This window comes from Ictidomys tridecemlineatus, chromosome 7, assembly GCF_052094955.1.
Source record: "Ictidomys tridecemlineatus isolate mIctTri1 chromosome 7, mIctTri1.hap1, whole genome shotgun sequence".
NCBI lineage: Eukaryota > Metazoa > Chordata > Mammalia > Rodentia > Sciuridae > Ictidomys > Ictidomys tridecemlineatus.
This window is the reverse complement of record NC_135483.1, coordinates 97545048-97565384: the sequence shown is the minus strand read 5'-3', so window position 1 is coordinate 97565384 and position 20337 is coordinate 97545048. Positions and strand designations below refer to the sequence as shown.

Here is a 20337-nt window from a genome sequence, read left to right as displayed (position 1 = left end):
TCTGCTATTACAACATTCCCAGTGAATAGAACAGTGGCTGGTCCTTAATAGACCAGCATATCTCTTAGATGAATACTGACCTATTTTGTATTTTGAAATTGAATTTAATTTGTGTGTGTGTGTGTGGGGGGGGTTACTGGGGGTTGAACCTAGGGACACTCTACCACTGAGCTACATCTCCAGCCCTTTTAATTTTTATTTTGAAACAGGGTCTCACTAAATTCCCCCAGGCTGGTCTGGAACTTATAACCCTCCTGCCTCAGCCTCTTGAGTCATGGGATTACAGGCATGCACCACAGTAACCAGCTGTATTTGAATTTTAAAGCAAAACTTTACAGATTCTTGAAGCTCATTGAATAGCCCAGTATATGCAGTAGATCTGTGTACATTGGATAAATTTATAATCATTGGATTTGCAAACTGATGTAGACTGGGCTCTGGAATAAATGGGTTAGCAGCCCTGTGTTTCAGAGTTAAGGAAATAAGATTTAAAATCATGTTAAAAGCTAGTTTGTATTGTTCTGAATCCAGTTGTACTCTGGCACCTGCACTTTCACGTGTCTGACTGCTTCTCTGCTGCTGAGTTCCTGTGTATGCCCAGAGGCAATCCTGGCTTTGTGAAGACTTTTTTTTTTTTTTTTAACCAGCTAGTAAAAAAAAAAAAAAAAAAATCTAAAAATCCCCGCCATGGCGGTTATTCACAAGATAAGTGTCCTACATTGTCATTTGTTTCCGTTTGAACTGTCCCTGGAAAGCTGAGTAGAAAACTGAACAGTGGATTCTACAACCGTACAAATTACAGCAGAATTTTTTTTCCCCACTTGCCTTAAAGCAAAGTTGCTTGTTTTAAAAGTGACCTAGAAGTGAACTTGCGGTGACATTTAAAATTATACAAATTGGAAAAGGCAAATGGTGTGCTTTTGCATGGGTTGGAATTATTTATCTTAGTGTGTTTGCTTTAGGCAGGCGTGATGAGGAGGAAAGAACCCTGGCTCTGAATCAGACAGCCCTGGTTGGAAGCCTGCACACACTGTCGCTAGCTTAGAGGTCTGACCTTGGGCAGGCAGCCCAGCCTCTCCAGGACTTGGTTTCTTGCTCCATTAAATGGGGATAACAGTGACCTCACAGAGTTGCTCTGAGGCTACAGCAAAATGACTTAGCATGGTGCCTAACATGTGTGTACTCTATTTTGGGGACAGTTTCTATCATAATGAGAAGCCTTTTAAATTTTTATTTTGGTACTTGGGATTGAACCCAGGCGTGCTCTACCACTGAACTACATCCTCATGTCCTCCTTATTTTTTATTTTGAGGCATGGTCTTGCTAAGTTGCTGAGACTGGCTTTGAACTTGTGATCTTCCTACAATGATAGGTTGCTTAGAAAGAATATTAATCCCATCACACAGAAAATTTAGATGCTGAGCTATAGCTCACATTGAACATTTGTAGTGGAGACAGGCCTTCTGCTACCAGGCAGGTGCATTCTGCTGCCTGACAGTTCTTTCTCTTCTACCTGTCAGCTTTGCCACATAGCCCAGCAATGTTCTTGGGACCCAGGGAAGGACTTATTTTGTTTTCCAAGAATCCTTCCCTTCCCCCTTCTTTTGACGAGGTGGCTTGTTATTGGATGAGGATAACCAGGAGCATGCTACCTGTCAAGTGATTCTCTTACATGTCCCTTCTTCTGCTAGGAATGTTTGCCAGTTGTTAGTGGGCTCATTAATAACAGCAGAAAAATTAAATGTCCTTTTTGTAAGAATAAGGTCACCTCTTTATTTATTTATTTTGGTGCCAGGGTTTGAACCCAGTGGTGCTTAACCACAGAGCCATATTTCCAGACCTTTTAAATATTTTATTTGGAGACAGGTTCTCACTGAATTGCTTTAGGACCTCACGAAATTTCTGAGGCTGACTTTGAACTCCTGCCTCAGCCTCCCTAGTCATTAAGATCGCATGCATGCACCACCGTGCCCCGCTACCCCTTTATTTTGGGGCATATATTGCTTCAACCACTATGGAGTGTAGTGGAAGAATGAATGGGTGCAGAGGAGTCCAGATAGACTCTTTGGGAAAAAAAAGTCTTGCAAAGACTGGTTTGGCAGCCTGAATTTTCCAGATACCTGCCCAAGTACCAGCCAACAAATGCTTAGCCTTTAACCTACAGATAGTATAAATTGGCTGTTCCTCCAATATGACAACTTTTCCTGGTGTTTTAGCCAATATTCTTTGTAGAATAGAGTCTAGGCAATGAGGTCAGGTGGAGTGAAATCTGCTCTGGACTCACCCTTTTGTTCCAACTTCAACCACCAGGTGGCAGCAGAGTCTGCCGAGGCCTGGAGGACAGGGTGGCAGAGATGGTGAGTCATTTGTTCATGACAGTGCATGGTAGGGTAGGTTTGTCCGCCTGCAAGTCAGTCCTTAAGCTAAAAGTCAAAGCCTTCAGCTTATAAATGGTGTGACATGTTGTACTAGTGCTCTAAAGCCATCGCAGATTTCTACTGCCTAAAATCTTATTTACTAATTACTTCAAATCCAATACCTTACTGTAGTCATTGTACCTCTATCATCTTACTTATTTGTAGAATACCAATAACGTGTTAACACTTCAGACAATGCCCCTGCTTATTTGTTGAGGATTATTTTTTAAAGCTGAGGATTGAAAGGCATTGAGCAAATTTTAATAGATCTTTTGCTAAATGCTTCCAAATACACTACATTATATGCAGCTTGCTTTGTTTGGCCGGGGTGAGATGCTTAAATAAATTCAGTCCCAAACCAATTGCAGAATGTATTCTGCACAGTGGCAGAGGGGCTTGGGAGCTGTCTTTTTGTACAAGCAAAGTAAGCCTTCAAGCAGTGGCCAGAGCTTTGGGAGCAGAGTGACTCCCACTGCAGGGACATAGGACTTACTCTATAGAAGGAGATGTTCCTCTTTCTCCTGAAGACTGGACACTTTCATGTGAGATCAGGCAATGCCATTAACTCTTTGCATAGTACATAAGTTCATAAGACTTTGTGTCTGTTTCTTGATGTAAAAATCAAGCATATTTCATTTTAGGTCATGAACACAGTAAAAACTAATCTGTCAGAGTGCAAAATAGTGCCTCCCTAGGTTTTCTGCCTGGTTCTGCTTGACTCTGGGCATGATATAGAACTATTATAGGCAGAGGATTGAGTTGAGGCTAGGAGCAGAACCCGAGAATAAGTCTGAGATGGCAGGGCCTCATTACAGTTTTGGAGGGTCCTTTGGTATGTAGCTTCAGTCCCAGTCCTGGCAATGCCATGAAGCTCTTTAATGCATACTCCACAGCTACAGATGCTTCTAGATTAAGATGCTGGGGGGAAAACAAGGTTAAGTGTAAAACAAAACATAGAAGCTAAAAAGGAGAATCACAGAAGGCTTATTTGTGGTAGGTGCAGAACACAGTATGCAAACTCCTCTCAGGTCCCTGTCTTCCAAATTCTTACCATCCTGGGTTGAAGAGGACTCCACTTACCTAGTACACATTCTACAGTCTCAAGTTCCCAGTGTTTGGCAGGAATGTATTGGGACCTGCTGGGCAAGTTCCTGGTACTGATCTTCTTCTGGGTTCCCAGTTCATGGGGGCAGAGTAGCTTATGAGACAACAGTTTGCATGTGGTTTTCTGCCTTCTCTCTTCCTGTCTTTGCAAGAAGTTAGGCTCTTTGGTGTCCTAGCCCAGGGGTGCTTGTAGGGTTGAAAGCTAAAGCAGCTTGAAGGCAAATTCAGTCTTGCCTGAAAGTCTTAGCCAGTCAGGGAGATTTTGTTGAGTGACTTGAGGTAGAGGGGAGGGACAGGAGGGATGGGAGCTGGTGTAGTTCCCTTAGGCTGGGAGGGGATGGAGGCCTGTGGGGTCCACCATTGGTGGGTGTCTGCATTCTGGGGAAGTGGACCAACATCAGAGGGGTTTAATATTTGCCCCTATGCTGCTCCCACTCAGACCAAGACTCCAGGCCTCTGCTCAGCATGGGAGCAGCCTATGGATTGAGATGACAGGCATCTCTGGGAAACTGAACTGAACACTTGAGTCCCCTGGAGTATTTTGCCCCAGGATCTTTGCATAAGGGGGAGGTGCAGGTGGATAGGGAAGGCCAATTATGTCCCATATTGAATTACAAATTAGATGGGAATTTGGAATCAGATTTTTTTTAAAAAATGCGAATTTTCTTTCATACATGTGTTTATAATTGCAAATTCACATACAAGGTACCAGTTGGCCTAACCTAGTAGTTGAGGGAGGGCAATGTAACACATACACATGGATTCACTTTTGAACAAAAAGAATAATTTAATAAAAATGGTGAGTAGTACAAACTTCTACTTCCAAATTATCAAAAGGATCTATCTCCCTTTTTTAAGAATTAAAAAATATATACCTTTTTCATTTTTACCCAGTTAAAAATCTAATAGGACTGAAAGTCTCATATAATGGTTTTCCTGGGCCTGGGTATATAGCTCAGCTGTAGAGTGCTTGTCTAGCATGTGCCAGGGCCTGGGTTCCTTCCCTAGCACTACACAAATAATAATACTAACTTAACTCCTTTCCCTGGTCTCAGGGTTCCAAAGCAACTATTTTATACTTCTCTTAGCAGTTTCTTCTGCTTTCTCCATATTTTACCTGATACTTTCCCATTGTTTGACTTGTCCATTCCAGGAGGAACCTATTGACTTCCTGTTATGGTGGGTGAAGATTTAGCCCACACTCTTTTCACAGGCCTGTCCCCTGCTCTCACCCTACATTGTGAAGGTTTTCAGTTAACAGTCAGTGTTTACAGGTTATGGTTGTGCCTTTTCTTGGACATTTAAAAAATAAGCTTTCCCCCTCACTTGCATAGTTGTGGATATACTTACACAAGCTTGTCCCAGGAGACTGGTCATAAGACTTTTGTTACTTTCCCCACCCCCATCCCCAGCTGTTGAAGCCTGTCAGACACCACCTACCCCCTTTTCTGAAACATCTGTGTGTTCCCATTTGGATGGGTTGGTCCTTTGGTCTGCTGGAAGACCAGGCTGCCCTGGGACTTTGTGTTGCTCTTGGGGCTTTTCTTCCTTGTTTGGCTTCTGGTTTCGAGTCCTGCATTTTTGGCTGTCTTGTTTCACTGACTCACTGTGATATAGTTTCTAGTTGTTTCCTAATAATGAACACATGGAAGCTACATGTTTGAAATGTGTGTTCCTCTTGGATACTTTTGGTGAGTGTTGAATTTGAGGTAGAAGGCCTGGCCCATTGCTTACAGGAAGCAGCTGAGGTGGCCACGGCTATTCTAGTTTCATTTCCTTGTATATAAACAATTTTTTTCTCCCTAAGAACTTTTAGGATATTCTCTTTTTCCTGGTGCTGAAGTATACTTTAGTGAGGGGGTGTTTTCAGGCTTTGAACTTAGTATTTAGTGATCCCTTTCACTCTGGAAATAGGGCTTTCAGTTTGAGGAAATTTTCTTGTAGAGGTTCTTTGATGATTTTTTTTCTCCTCTGTTTACTTTGTTTCTGGCATTCCTGTTAGCCAGAGGTTGGACTTCCTGGATTGTTCTTGTAGAACTTTTAATTTTGTCTTCTGGTTTTCCTTTTTGTCTAGGAAATTTACTGAATTTTATTTTCCTATTTTTCCATTGATTGGTAAATATTTCTGCTTTTATGTTTTCAATTTATTTCTAGTTCTCAAATTTTTAAAGTATCATGTGTTTTGCTGGGTACAGTAGCATACACTTGTAATCCCAGTGACTCAGGAGGCTAAGGCAGAAGGATTGCAAGTTCCAAGGCCAGCCTGGGCAACTTAATGAGAGCCTATCTCCAAATAAAAACTAAAAAGGACTGCGGATGTAGTTCAGTAGTAGAATGTCCCCGAGTTCAATCCCTAGTACCACTAAAAAAAAAAAAAAAAAAATCATTTGCTTATTTTATAGGTGTAATTTCTTTCTTTCTTCTTTTTATACATTTTTATTTTGTTTTAGAGACAGAATCTCAATGAGTTGTTAAGGGCCTTTTTAAGTTGCTGGGACTGGCTTTGAACTCCAAATCCTCTTGCCTCAGCCTCCCCAGCTGCTGAGATTATAAGCATGTACCACTGCACCTGGCTATAATCTCTTTACTAAGGATGTTGTTTTATTAAAACATCTTATTCTGCTCCTTGTGTTTTCTCTGTTTCCTCTGGGTTCCTTTTCCCAGTTGCTTGCTTTGGCTTTTTTATTATGTGGTAGAGGTAATTCTCAAATGTCTGTCTCTTTATATTTAAGCTTAAATTAATAAATGCTCCTTAGGACCTGCTGATTATATTATTTGTTTTTTTTTTTCATCTGCTTCCTGCATTACCTTTGTTCTTCTGGTTCTCCTTTCCATCTTTTTTGGTCACGTCTTTTGTTGTACTGGAGGGTTTTTCTCAAATGTTGCTTGAACTTGGTCTGTGTACGCACTAGGGAGTCAGGGGTGGGCTGCTGCAGGGCAGGTGTGCTGCAGGGCACTTGGGGCCAGGACACTTTCACCAGGGATGGTAACCATCAGCATGTCCACATGCTCCCCTGGCTCCCCCCCTTTCCCCACCTCCCTGCTGGTGGGCAGACCATGGCTGGGCGGCACATGACTGGGCTCTACCCAGTGCAACAATTACAAGCCAATGAGCACAGTTCTGTCTTCTGTCTGTCGTGGAAGTGACAAAATGACAGAGCCAGGAGATGGAGCAGCCTGAATTCCTGAGGCCCCGCATGGACAAGACAGCTGCTGAAGAGAGGAGACCTCTGCTTTCACGGAATGCATCTGATGATTAAGCCATTGAGATTTGAAAATTAATCTGTGATCACAGCAAAGCTAAGACTACTCTGACTAATATATGATCAACTTATAAACTTTTAATGTTCATTTCTGGAGATTTTTTTCAGCAATTAATCAGTTTCTCCTGAGAACAATCCTATTTATCTATTTACCCTCTGAGAGCAGGGTCAGGGAATTGGCATAAGATTTACCCCTTTTCTCTAATATGCTTCAATCCTGGATTCCAGAGAATACCCAGGCTCTAACCCAGGCAAGGCCTGAAGCTCCTGGGATTCTGAGGGCAGGAGGCTGCCTTCAGGCAGGAGTGGCTTTCTGTCAGCCCTGTAGGGGGAGCTCTCTCCGCTCCATCAATTCGGACTCTTCCAATCACTTTCATTCTTCACAAATTGTATCAAAGTCTGGGGCATAGCTCAGTGGTGGAGCACCTCTGGGTTCAATTTCTGGGGGTGGGGTGGGGGAAGATTGAACTCAAATGTATGCCTAACCTCTTATTAAAAAAAAAAACCCACATTATTAGCCTTCCCTTCAAATCATCATCTGCACTGTGTGGTGGTCTGGGCAATGTGAGTACAGGTCCCCCCTGGGGTGAGTGGATCTTTGGTCATAAGACAGAACCAGAACTATCAACCCATTGAGGACCTAGATGTCCCACTTACCAGGTTCCTGTAGACCTGAGGTAGGACAGAGAAATAAAGATAATTAGAAAGGAGACTAAAGGGAAGAGGAAAGAAGCTGTACCTTTAAATCTAGAAAGCTCCAGGAACAGCCCACCTTTATTCCCCAAGTTATAAAAAGCCCTTGAATCTTACTATGAGTCCAGATGATTGATGCCTGCACACATTGCTAGTTTATGCAACATATTTTCTTAATAAGGCCAAGGGAAAGTATCATTAGAGACTTATGATATGGGTGTATTCCAAACATTGTCTGTTGCCTGGATGAAGTCAACCTAGAGATCCTGAAAGAACAGACCTCTATGGCTGCCCTGTGCTCCGCAGGCAGGAGAGTTGAGCTCAGCAGTCTGAGGTCACCCCATGTGCCTCCCAGGTTCACTGTCTTCAAAGCTGCCTTTACAAAGAAGAGTCTGTGACCCCAAGAGTGCCTGTCACTCTGCAGGGCCTGCACTCCTCCCTTTGAGTGCATATCCTGCCCCGTTGCTTTTCTGAATAAATAGCTTTGCCTTCCTAAATAAACTTTAGTGCCTCTTCCGATGGGTCCTGAAATTCCTTTTTGTGGCATAAGAACCTGCTGGGCTGAGTTGAGGTTCTCTTCCCTTCTGGGGGACTTCCTTGGACAGGCCTTCTGAAACTGACAAAAGATGTATTTTAAAATTCCTAATATCTGCCCCACAGTGAAGTTCAGCAAGCCCTAACAGGCTAAGCTATTGGAAGAGAGACGAGGTAAAACATGCAGCATTTATGGAGTGCTTCCTAGGCCCAGCCTTGCCAAAGCCCTTGTGCATACAGTTGTCCCTTGGTGTCCAGGGGAATTGGTAACAGGATCACCCCCGCCTGCCCCCCACACAAATGCCAAAATCTGTTACTGCTCAAGTCCCTTTACAAGATGATGTAGTATCTGCATATAACCTACGCACACCCTCCCCCATACTCTAATTCATCTCTAGCTGATACAATGTAAATACCATGCAAATAATTGTTATACTGTATCATTTTAGGGACTAATGGCAAGGGGAAAAGTCTGTATCTATTTTATAGACACAATTTTAAAAAGAAATTGTTTTCTATCTGTGGTTGGTGGAATCCAGCACAGCCTGCGGACAGGGAGAGCTGTCAGCGCATGCTCACTGGTGCTCACACCACCCTGTGAGGTGGGCTCTGTTGGACCCCGTTTCCATCCCACAGATGCAGAGCCGGCACTGCAAGGTGAGGACCTGCACAAGGTTACCCAGCGACTGAGCCTTGTTCATGACCAGCTATCGGGAGGGACCTCAAGGGTACCAGAACCACTGCCCTGTCCTTCGCCTTTCACTACCCGCTGCTGCCTGCCTGCTGGGATTAACGTCTGTCTCCCGAGAGCGCCCTCCCCTTCTCTTTCTTCCTCCCCTGTCCTGGTTGGGGCCTCTCATTCCTCATCTTGACCACGGAGACAGGCTCCTGTCTGGTTTCCTTCCCTGCAGACTCTGGCCAGTCCATCCTTCATGCTTGCTGCCAGCGCCAGCCATCTTTTAAAAATGCAACTCCAACTGTCCAGCTCTGTTGAAAACTGTCTGACCATCACTGCTTCCTTCTGGATCAAGTGCACACAGGGCTTGGGGACATGCTTGACTTAATCTGTAGTCAGATTTTCCCCCCTTTCTTCTGCCTCTGTGTGTGTGTGTGTGTGTGTGTGTGTGTGTGTGTGTGTGTGTGTGTGAGAGAGAGAGAGAGAGAGAGAGAGAGAGAGAGAGAGAGACAGAGACAGACAGACAGACAGACACGGGTCTCACCATCCTCCTGCCTCATCCTCCCGCCTCATCCTCCCCTAGAGCTGGGACTACTGTCAAGCACCACACTGACTTTTTCTCCTGCTGTATGATTTAGCACTCCTCTCCTGCCTCTCATAGTTCTCTACTGTCCCCTCTGGACACACAGGGCCATCACATCCCTTGGACTTATCCTTCTGTCCATGTCCCTTCAGATTCAAGTTTATCTTGGGAGACACTATCAAGAATCATTTTGCCCCTAAGTCCTTTCCTGCCCCATCCTTCCCTCTAGCTCATGGCCTGTAGCCTGGATTCTGCTCCCTTTTGGGTCCTCCTCATGCTCTGGGCCATCTGCCATCGCACTTGTAACAGGTTGTGACCTTGCTTTCCTCTCTTCCCATGGGGCTTTCCCTGAGTCAGGGGATCAAGCCTTGTTTGCTGCTGTCTTTCCACTCGCTGACACATACAGGAAATTAATAACTGTACAGCTCTATTTATTTGTGGATGAATGAGTGGATTGGCTCTTCCTGTTGCATTATGTAGTCTTCTAAAAATTTCTGGGCTTTGCAGAACTTATATTGAAAAATTCAGATACCAGCAATCATATCCAGGCTCAGCCTCTGCCCAGAGTGCTTGACAGGATTATCTGTCCCTCCAGGTAGAACTGCAATTGCTGCTCTTTTATTCTCTGTGTGCCCTGATATAGTATCGGGTATGAGCTACCTGTTTATAGTTTATTTGATTGGGGTTGGCTGGGTGTTGGGGGAAGGATACAAAAGACAGAGGAAATGTCGCAGCTACGGAGGATCTGACATGTCAAAAGGGAGACAGGACAGATCCTGTGGGGGGAGGAGCCTCATTAAAGTCAATTAACGAGGATTTCCTCCACCATCCCCAGAGATGCCCGAACACATCTCCAAGAAGCTCTTCTGAGTTGTGTGACCCTGATGAAGGTCTTCCTTCACCATATGATTTGTTGCAGTAAAAATAAGGAAGGAATTGGAAGCAGTTAAGGTCACTTTATACTGAGGCCACAGCACTATATCATGTTAAATAAAATGTCAGTTGATAGTTATTGTGTCATTCTTTTCAAAGGATTTTATGCACGGTAGATAATTTTATCTTATATATATTTGTATAATTTGGATAGAACCACATTTTCAATTTTTAAGAATTTAGTAAGAGCATATAAATAAGTATGTATTCCCTACTTAAGGAAACCCAAAAAGGACCTGAGAAGAGTAATGATGCTCAGTGAGGAACTGTGATGGGCTTTTTGTCTATGTCCTTGTCTGATCTCCATAGATACTATGTCCCCTCCTAGCAGGTTAAAAAAAAAAAAAAAAAAACTCAGGTTAATCTGCCGAAGGTCCCTTCCATAGCCCCATGCCACAGAGTATGAGTTCAAATTTTAGGTTTTCCGCAATATGCCATCTATATTCAAATCTAAATCCATTCACATGAAATTATGGGTTAAATCCTTTAGAAAATTGTCAGCCAGTTGGCAAATATCTGTGATATATTTGTTTTAAAAGTGTTTTTACCCATGCATGTATATTTCTGTTTTAAACATGAAAAATATTGTGGCTAATAGGTGGCAAAAGAGAGGAAAAGAGACGGGGGGGGGGAGAGAGAGAGAGAATACAAAATAAACACAGACTGATTTATATCAGTATTTCTATTCAGCAACAGTGTGAGGAAACCTGGAACAATATTTTAGGGGTGGAGGTAATTTGGCTATATATACCTAAATCAAAATTACCCCAGCCCAGTGATCCATCAGGGCCTCTTGGGGATCCTCTGTGCACAATGACACGATGGTGCCGTAATTAAGGGCAGAGGCCCTGGGTCGCCAGAGACCTGCTGTGGAAATGTTTTCTGCCCTTAACGAGCTGTATGACTGTGGGTAATTGAGTCGGAGCCCCGTTTTCATCATTGGTGAAATTAAGCTACCAGTTCCTACTTCCTGGGGCGTCGGGATTGAATGCTGGGATGTCTGTCAAGCACTTGGCACTATTCCTGTCCACCGCGTGTCCCAGCCAGGGACGGGAGCTCTTGTCATGGCAGGATTGCACCCTTCGTGGTTAACGAGATACACTCTCCTGGCTGTGAAGACTGAGGACGTGCAGCTGTTGGTGCGGGCTAATCATGGAAGCTTCTGGAACCTCAGTGTTTGGAGGGGGGAAAAAAGGACGTGCTTTTGTGAGAGGAAACTGCTTTCCTCTCACAAATGAGCAGGATGAAATCCAGATTCTGCCAGGAAGCCAACACGGAAGATCCCAGCAGTGCTCACTTCATCATGCACTCACTGGGGGCCAGCTCGGACGTGGACTTTCTGGGCAGATCCAGTAGCCAGACTTCAGACGTGTTGCCAAAGCCCTATTTCTGGTTTTTGGATTTGGTTGTGGAAGAATGTAGAAGTCTAGTTATTTAGACTTCATAAAATAGAAATGGATTTGGGAAGAAGATGAGGGAGCCATAGGAGCAGGAGAAAAGAGTTCAAGAAGGATGATGGAGGGAGGAGAAAGTTGGAACCAAGGCAGACCCTGGGCTGAATGCCCAGGAGCGTGGGGAGGTTGCAGCGCTGGGGGGCGGGCTCCATGCTTCCTGGGCCAAGCACATTATATAAACCACAGAGCAGGAGGGCAAGAGGAGGCCAGCAGGCTGAGCACTCTGTGTGCCCTGGCTCTCAAGCAGCTCCCTGGAGTCCCCTCTGGCACCCAGACAAAACTTCAAAGGAGGTGGTGCCTTTCAGGTACCTGAGTATCTCACAAAGGGAAGTGGAGAAACTTCCTGGGGAAGGGGACTAAGTAGGACCCTGCCTAACTGAAAACGGTCAAGCTGATTTTTTGTGACACCCTTTCAAGGTAACTGGATTTTCGGGGCTTTTCCTGTGTTCATCCTCAGAGAGAACCTCAGGAGTGGACCTTCTTTGTTTCAGGAGGGACTGAGAAGGAGTCTCTCAAGGGCACGCGTGTTGTTTCCAATCTCAGCTTTGAGGTTTTATGAGAGTGAAATGAGGGTGCTTTGTGATTCTGGGTTTAATGCTCCCACGGATTCCCCATTTCATCATACCCCTCAGTGCTATGAAATTTGGATTATTTTTTAATCTTCCCATCCCATTTTTTGTTGTTCTGGTGTTGAACTGATTATGCAGAACTGTGTGTTGATGGCTCTGTGGCACCTGCCCTCCAGGGATGGAGCTCTGCTTTCGAAACATCCCCCTTAATCCTCTTAAGGAGGGAAGATGCACCAGGGTCCTCACCCTGTCCGTCAGGGCGCACCAAGACTGACGCGTTACAGGTGCTTGTAACCTGGAACATGCCAGACAGGAGGCTTGGAGGGGCCAAGATCCCAAATCTGCCTCCCACCCCTCTAGCCATTGTCTCAGGTGGCTAAAGAATAAATGCATGGAAATGAAGAGCCTTCTCTTCTGTCTGTGAAAGAGAAGGCAAGTTGGCTGTAGGCTGTCACCTGGAATCACCTCCCGGAAGCGCTGAGTCACCCCAGATCAAGGACAGAAAGGAGGCTTGGTGAGTGACAGTCCCACCCTGGCGGTGCCTAGGACAACACAGCTTCAAATTCAAAGTGAAAACAGATTCAACCTCCCAGTGCAAGATACTTCACTCTCAGCTCGGGATGTTTGTGATAAATAGATCGACACAGGATGGCTGCTTTCATTTTTCATTTATATGGGCTACTCTAGGACACCTCTCACTTCAGCAACTTTTTACATCTTAATGGCTTTTCTAGAATTTTCCAGAACATGTACTACCCACTCCTAGTGGGTCTGGGGGGTGATTTGGGTGGTGGTATAATGCAAAAGTTACTCTTGCTAATTCTCTTGCAGGTTTTCCTGTTGAGGGAAAAGACCATCTCACAGTTTGGTGCTGGCAAGGCAAATCTTTACACTTGCCTAGACTTCTACTTTCTGTTTTATTTTTTTAAAAGAGACAAAAGGTCTTCAAGGGGGTCCCCATCCCCAAGCAGGTAAATACTTAGCTAGAATTTAATATTCAATAAATTAAAATAACTTTTTTTGGGGAGTGAGTAGGTGCTGGGGATTGAACCCAGGGTACTTTACCACTGAGTTACATTCCCCAGTCCTTTATAAAAATTTTTATTTTATTTTTAAATTTTATTTTGAAACAAGGTCTTGGTAAGTTCCTAAAGGTCTGGCTAAATTGCTGAGACTGGACTTAAACTTGTGATCCTCCTGCTTCATCCTCCCAAGGTGGTAGGATTACAGGTGTGCGCCACCATGCCTGGCAGATTCAAATAATTTTTAAAAATTCATTTTAAGATTGTATTTCTTTCCAAGTCTTGTGGCAAAGTATATGGTTTCCATTTACATTACAGCACTTACTCTGGGAATGGTCTGTTTTAAATGTTTTCTAAAAAGAAATTGTGATTCTCATATGCTAATAACAAGTCTCTGCAGTGAGAACTGTAGTCACCCTCATTTTCTAGATGGGGAAACTGAGGTAGCTGGGGGGTGAGATCGGGCTGGGAAGGGGCGGAAGCCACACTGAATCTCTGGCAGAGGCAGCACAGCTCCAGGCTGTGTGTTCTCTACCTCTGACCCTGCTGCCTGCCTCTCTGCAGGAAAGGGGGGAAGTGAGTTGATTGAGGGATCACTAATAATAAGAAAACAAGGGGAAGCACCTGGTGGCAATGGCAGATATTGTGGACACAGACTAACAGGAACGTGGATGGGACTGAGCAGCTGACCTCAGCCACAGCACACTTCCAAAAGGGTCCTTGGAGCTTCAGATAAACCTTCCTGCAGTGGAGTCTGCTGTAGAGACGTCTGGTAGGAGTCACCATATTGGTCATAATCTGTACGTGCCTACACACACATGCCAGCCACAGACACGCAGACACACTCACACACATACACTGCTTCTTCGGGTTTCCAGTATTCTCTCTCAAAATAGAAAGTGTGGGTCTTAGCATGACTTTGGGCCATGATTCTCAGACTTTGGGGTTTAAATACTCAAGAATTTAAATCAGAACTTTGGGTTTCCCTCTTTAATTTACTAAGTGTCTTACTCCATTTGCTTTTGCTGCAACAGAAATCCTGACACTAGGGAATCATGAAGAAAAGACATTTATCGAGCCCAAGATTCTGGTAGCCGAAAAGTTCAAGATCAGGTGCATACATATGCATAGCTTTTACCGAGAGCCCCATCGACTAAAAGCACCAAAAGGGAAAGGGCAAGTGGGCTTGGGCTAGAGAAGGGGTCGCAACTCCTGCCACACCCACCATTCCTGGAGAATGCTCCGCCCTCGTGACCCAAGCGCCTCCCACCAGGCCCGCATCCTAACCCCTGCTTTGATGAGGAATTCCATCACATGTACTCCAGGAGGTAAGGACAGTAAAAACAAACTCTGCTTTCCTAAAGCAACCGCCCATTACTACTATTAATGCATCAATGAAGAGACACAGAGAGAGACTGTAAACATGGAAGTTTGTGTGTGTGTGTGTATGTGTGTGTGTGTGTGTGTGTGTATGGGTGTGTATATGTGTGTATACATGCATAGATCTCATGTTGCTTAAGACGAAGAAAGCCATGCCCAGTGGCACACACCTGTAGTTCCAGCTCCAAGGGAGGCTGAGGGCAGAGGATCCTTTGAACCCATAAGCTTGGGGCTGGTTTGAGCAACACAGCAAGATCCCGTCTTGGTAAATAAATACCTTAGACAAATTCAGACTTCTTCATGGAAGTGAATCGGCAGTGTCTGGGAATTCCTTAGAGTGCTTGTCTACTGTTTCTGCTATCTCCTGTTGGCTGCCTTAATTATCCTAATTTTAAAATTACCTCCTTCAAGTGATACCAAGAAGATATCTCCCAAGTCTCCTGAAACTGATGGTTCTGATTATGAATTGTCCTGGCTCTTACTTTTCAAAAGCTCCCTCATGCTCAGCATCCTCTCCAGCAGTAAGTCCCGGGGGCTGTGCCCTGTGGAAGGGCAACAGTGGTATCTGTTTTGTTACCTGCTCCTAGAACCCAGCACAGTGCCTGGCTCACAAGAGCTATTTGTTGAGCGGAGTAACTGAATGGCTGGTGAAAAGGAGAATTTAATTTTTATGATTTGTGTGCAGATCCAATAAGCTCTTCATATAAAACACATTTGTAAATTCTGAAACACGATAATAAAAAATGTGCTGTGAACCCAGCCTGTGACTTAAGAAAAACAACCTTGTGTGTGGCTCTCCTATTATATCCTCCTTGCTTCCCTAGAAATAATAAAAACTGTCTTTAATTTTGAGTCTGACATTCCCTTACTTGTATATAGTTTAAAAAAACCACATATGCATATTCCTAAACAATATTAGTCTTTTCTTGTTTCTAAGATCATTATAAAAAGAGAATCATCAGTATATTATCTATCTCAAATTTTGTGCTTACTAGTCTTGCTTCCTTAAAATATAGTTCTAAAAATCATTTTAAAAGCTGGGCTCTGTGGTGCACTCTTGTATTCTCAGTGACTTGGGAGGCTGGGGCAGGAGGATCATGAGTTCAAAGCCAGCCACTAAGCAGCTTAGTAAGTACCTGAGCAACTTAGCGAAATTCTGTCTAAAAAATATAGAAGAAGTAGAAGGGGGAAGAGGAGGGGGAAGAGAAAGAAGAAAACAAAAGAAAAAAATTATTAAAAAAAAAATAGGCTGGGAATGTGGCTCAATGTTTAAGTGCCCTGAGTTCAATCCCTGGTACCAACCAATCAACCAAAAAACAAACAAACAAACAAAAAGTAACAATTATTATCCCTATGCAAGATATTGCTCAGCTTTTGCTTGGTGTCTGAGATTTATAACAATGGTTTCATGTTGCCTTTTCCCCGTGCCACGCCATGTTTCTAAGTTTTGCTTCAGCTCATAGGTTTCAAGCCACAGGTCATTTATTCTCCTTGCTGCAAAACGGGGCATCCTCTGAATAGTACCATTTATTCACACAGCCCCTTCTGATGGAATCTGGGTTGTTTCCAGTCTGGAGCAATTATGAACAACACTGCTCAGGACACTGTGGAATGGCAAGGGGCGGGGAGGGGAGATGGACAGCAGATGACAGGGGAGGACAGGAAATCGAGGACAGGAAGGATGAAACGGTCGTGTTTAGAAAAGGAGGGCACAACTGCTTAGAAATGAGGCGTCTGACACTAAGGCCAGGCTAGAGGTGACTCCTGGTGGAGAAGAGAGCTTGTGTTTGGGAAGGGGAGGTGGCAGGCTTATGGGGTCAGGGACGGTTTCCTTTCCATGAGAGCATTTAAAGGCATTCATCTTTTAATTTCATTAACCTTTCATTTTGTTTTACACTATGTGCACACATTTGTGTGCAAAAATTATTTTAATAACCAAAACTTTTTCTTTTAGTTCTTTGTTATTAGAAATAGTTGATTTAAAGTCTTTGTCTATGCACTGGGGATGTAGCTTAATGGTAGAATGCTTTCCCAGCAGGCATCGGATTCCGTCTCCAGCACCGGGAACGGGGATGGGGAGCGTCTTGTCCATTAAGTCCAAAGCCTGGGCTTCCTCAAACACTGTTTCCATTCATTGCCTCCCTGCCCCCACGATGTGGGTTATACTTTCTCATTTCTTAATGTGTCTCATAATTTTTTTTCTCAAAGGTTCCATATTTTAAATAATATAATGTGTCAACTCTGTAAGTCAACTTTGCTCTGGTTTCAATGTGTCTACTTCTAAATCCAGTGTTAATCCTTCATGGGCAATGTGATGGTACTAAGGGGTGGAGCCTTTAAGAGGTGATTAGACAGGAGGGCTCTTCCCTGGTGAGTGGGATTGAGACCCTTAGGAAAGAGGCTTAACATAGCATTCAGCCCAAATTCCCTTCTGCCTTCTGCCGTGTGAAGATGTGGTGTTCTTCCCCTCTGGAGGATGCAGCAATAAGGCACCATCTTGGAAGCAGAGAGCAGCCCTCTCCAGACACCGCAGGCATCTTGATCGTGGATTTCCAGCCTCTAGAACTGTGAGAAATACATTTCTTTTCTTTCTTTCTCTCTCTCTCTTTTTTTTTTTTTTTGGTGGTGGGGGGCAAGTAATGGGATGAACCCAGGGGCACTTGGCCATTGAGCCACATCCCCAACCCTATTTGGTATTTTATTTAGAGACAGTGTCTCACTGAGTGGCTTAGCACCTCACTTTTGCTGAGGCTGGCCTTGCTACTTGCAATCCTCTTGCCTCAGCCTCCTGAGCCGCTGGGATTACAGGTATGTGCCACCTGGTCTCTGTTATTTTGTTATAGTAGCACAAACAGACAGACAGGATTCTTCCCCTTACCTATAGTTTATTATGGTTGCTATTTCTTCTTGTTGTTTGCTTGGTGATCCATCTGAATTAACTCAGTGAAGACTGTATCCTTTGTTGCACGTGAAGTCTCTGCTTGGTTAGCTTAGTTGTCAGCTAATGATTGGACAGGGAATAGCTTAAATGTCTGGAACCAATGAGTCTCCCAGTCACATAGCCCAGTCTTAACCCTTACTTCACTCTTATACAGTGTCTCAAGGTCTGTCAATTCTTTCCTATATTTGTATAGCCCCAGCCCTGTTTTGAATTTTATTTAGAGATGGCTTCTCACTGAGTTGCTTAACGCCTCGTTATTGCGGATGCTGACTTTGAACTCACGAATCTTCCTGCCTTAGCCTCCCAAGTTGCTGGGATTACAGGGCTGAGACACCATGCCTGGCCCCGTCTAAGCTTTTTGATTTGTGTCTTTTTTTGATCCAACTATTATCCAATTTGTCAGGCAGCCACAAAGTTAAATAATTGCCTGTAGTCATATCAACAAATGCCCGGGAAGAGCGTTTTTTTCACGGAGGGCACTTGGAGTCAGGTCAAATAAAGGCAGTCTTGCTGTCTAGAAGTCTTCATCACGTTCCTGTCTGCTCTCCAGAAAGGTGGCTTCCAAGGAGCTCTACTCCTCTTCTAGACTCTCCAGTGGCTGCCGGGCGCTGGTTTCAGCGTGTTTGTGGGCTGCTGACTTTCAAGTGCAGTGTTGGAGTGTCAGGCCTGGGGGGAAGACAAGTCCAAATACCACACAGCTCTCTGTTCTCACGGAGATTCATCAATTTCCAAGAATAAATATTCCCTAGATTGTTGTAAGCCTTTGGTTAATTCCTAGAGTCCAGAAAATGTTGATTCTGACCACATTTGCTCATATCCCCTGGCTTTTATGGAGAGAGAATTTCAGAGGTCCTTATCCACCATTTCCCTGACATTCCTTGGAGTAACTGATTCCATGTTTTCCACAGAATATGAAACTTTGAACCATCAAGAACATTGTTGATACATAATCTTCAAACTTATTTTTTGAAGCATAATAAGCATACAACTGAAATGTACAGATATGAAATCTATGAGTTGTTGATGCTCTACAATTGTACACCCCCCCACAGCACACAGTCGAATCAATATTCAGAACATTTACTTCACCCCAGAAAGATCCCTTGAGCACATTCCCAGTCAATCTCTATTCCCAGAGCTGTCCTCCCTTCTGATTTCTCTCCCCATTGAGTTCTATTCCCTTAACATTTTACTATATATAGGTTAAACTTACCTGTTCAAGAATTTTATATGAATGGGATTCACAATATGTACTTTTTTTATATCTGGATTTTTTTGTATCAGCATGAAGTTTTTGTGGATGGACCACAAAAGCTGCTGTTGTGTATTAATAGTCCATTTTTTTTTTTATAATGCAGGACTTTTTAGAAGAGTGCTTGCAATATCTTTTTCTGGAATTTTCTTCCATGTTGCTGATACCTATTCTGAAGGCTGTAGTAAAAATACTTTCTCAGTTTTACCAGAAGGTAGCTATAAAAACCACCAGGACTCATACTTCTTTTTCTAATATTCTTTAAATCATTTGTTGGCTGAAAGACCAAGTAAGTCAATGGGAATCAAAGTCTAGTTTGAGTATTTGTGGGGTCATAACAATGAAGCATCTGCTCTCTGGCCAGTAGTGATGATAGATGCTATCAATTGTAAGTGGCATTCTAATTTCAGAGAAATTAAAATATGCAAAATGTGTGTCTTAAAAATCAATAAAATATGGTGTCTCGAGTTTCCATGTCATGCAGGTCTGTTTTTAGGTTCTCTGTTCTATCTATTCCTGGGCTCCTACCACATTGTGTTAATTAGTATAACTTTAAAATGCATCTTGATATTTGGTAGGGCAAGTTTCCACATCTTATTCATCATGAGTTACCTTAGCTTGTGTCTTGGAATTTCACTTTTCCACAGAAATTTTGGGATAAGTTTAGGCCTTAGCCATGTTTCTAGCTTGTATAAACCCAAAACTGTCATATCTGTCCTACACGCTCATGAACAATGCACCTAATTCTGGACAACCTGATATTATGACTGAGTCACCTTGCCCTGGCCCCCTGCCTTTCTGTCACCTGTGCCTTGGGAGGACTTCTCTTCTTTGGGGTACACTTTTAAAACACATTTAAAAGGGTGTACCCCCAGATACTCCTTCTTTGGGCTCTCACAGTTCAGGGCTCTGAACAACTACTCTACTCACCTTAGGCCAGGTACCAGACAACTAGAGACAGCCCCTGTGTCCCGGACCCTCTGCAATCCTGAACCTGCTGGCCTTGCCTTGCCTGTTCCACCCCACAGAAACCAGAGTGAGGGCGCTTGTCCACACCCCGCTCACCCCATGATCTCCTGACCCACCCCAGCGCTTCTCCAAGGGCCCCCAGGGATTCTGTGAGGATCACAACAGCAGTTCTCTTGTTCTATTGGCTGTGCTGTACCTAAATAATGAATAAGCCTATTAAAATAGCTTACCAGATTTTTTTTAAAAAAAGCTTACTGGGGGGCTGGGAATATAGCTCAGTTGGTAGAGTGCTTGCCTTACAAGCACAAGGTCCTGGGTTCAATCCCCAGCAAAACATACACACACACACACACACACACACACACACACACACACACACAGCTTATTGGATTTTTATTGTATTAAGTCTATAGATCATTTTAGTGAAAACTGAGAACTTTAAAGTATCAAGTTTTCCTTTCCAGGAACATGGTATATATCTTGCTCTTCTTTACTGTTTATAATAAAACTATATAACTTGTATAATTTTATAATTTTCTCATTATGG

The 20337-nt window shown here is 43.7% G+C and overlaps 1 protein-coding gene and 1 long non-coding RNA gene across 2 annotated transcripts in view; one reads left to right on the top strand and one right to left on the bottom strand.

Annotated features, from left to right (window-relative positions):
- Steap3 (STEAP3 metalloreductase) overlaps positions 1-20337 on the bottom strand; it is a 67298-nt gene that overhangs the window by 3206 nt on the left and 43755 nt on the right. The gene's annotated exons all lie outside the window — the stretch shown is intronic.
- LOC144365516 (uncharacterized) lies at positions 632-19288 on the top strand. Its single transcript, XR_013424036.1, has 2 exons — positions 632-13197; positions 14283-19288. It is a non-coding gene; the product is annotated as an uncharacterized LOC144365516 (long non-coding RNA).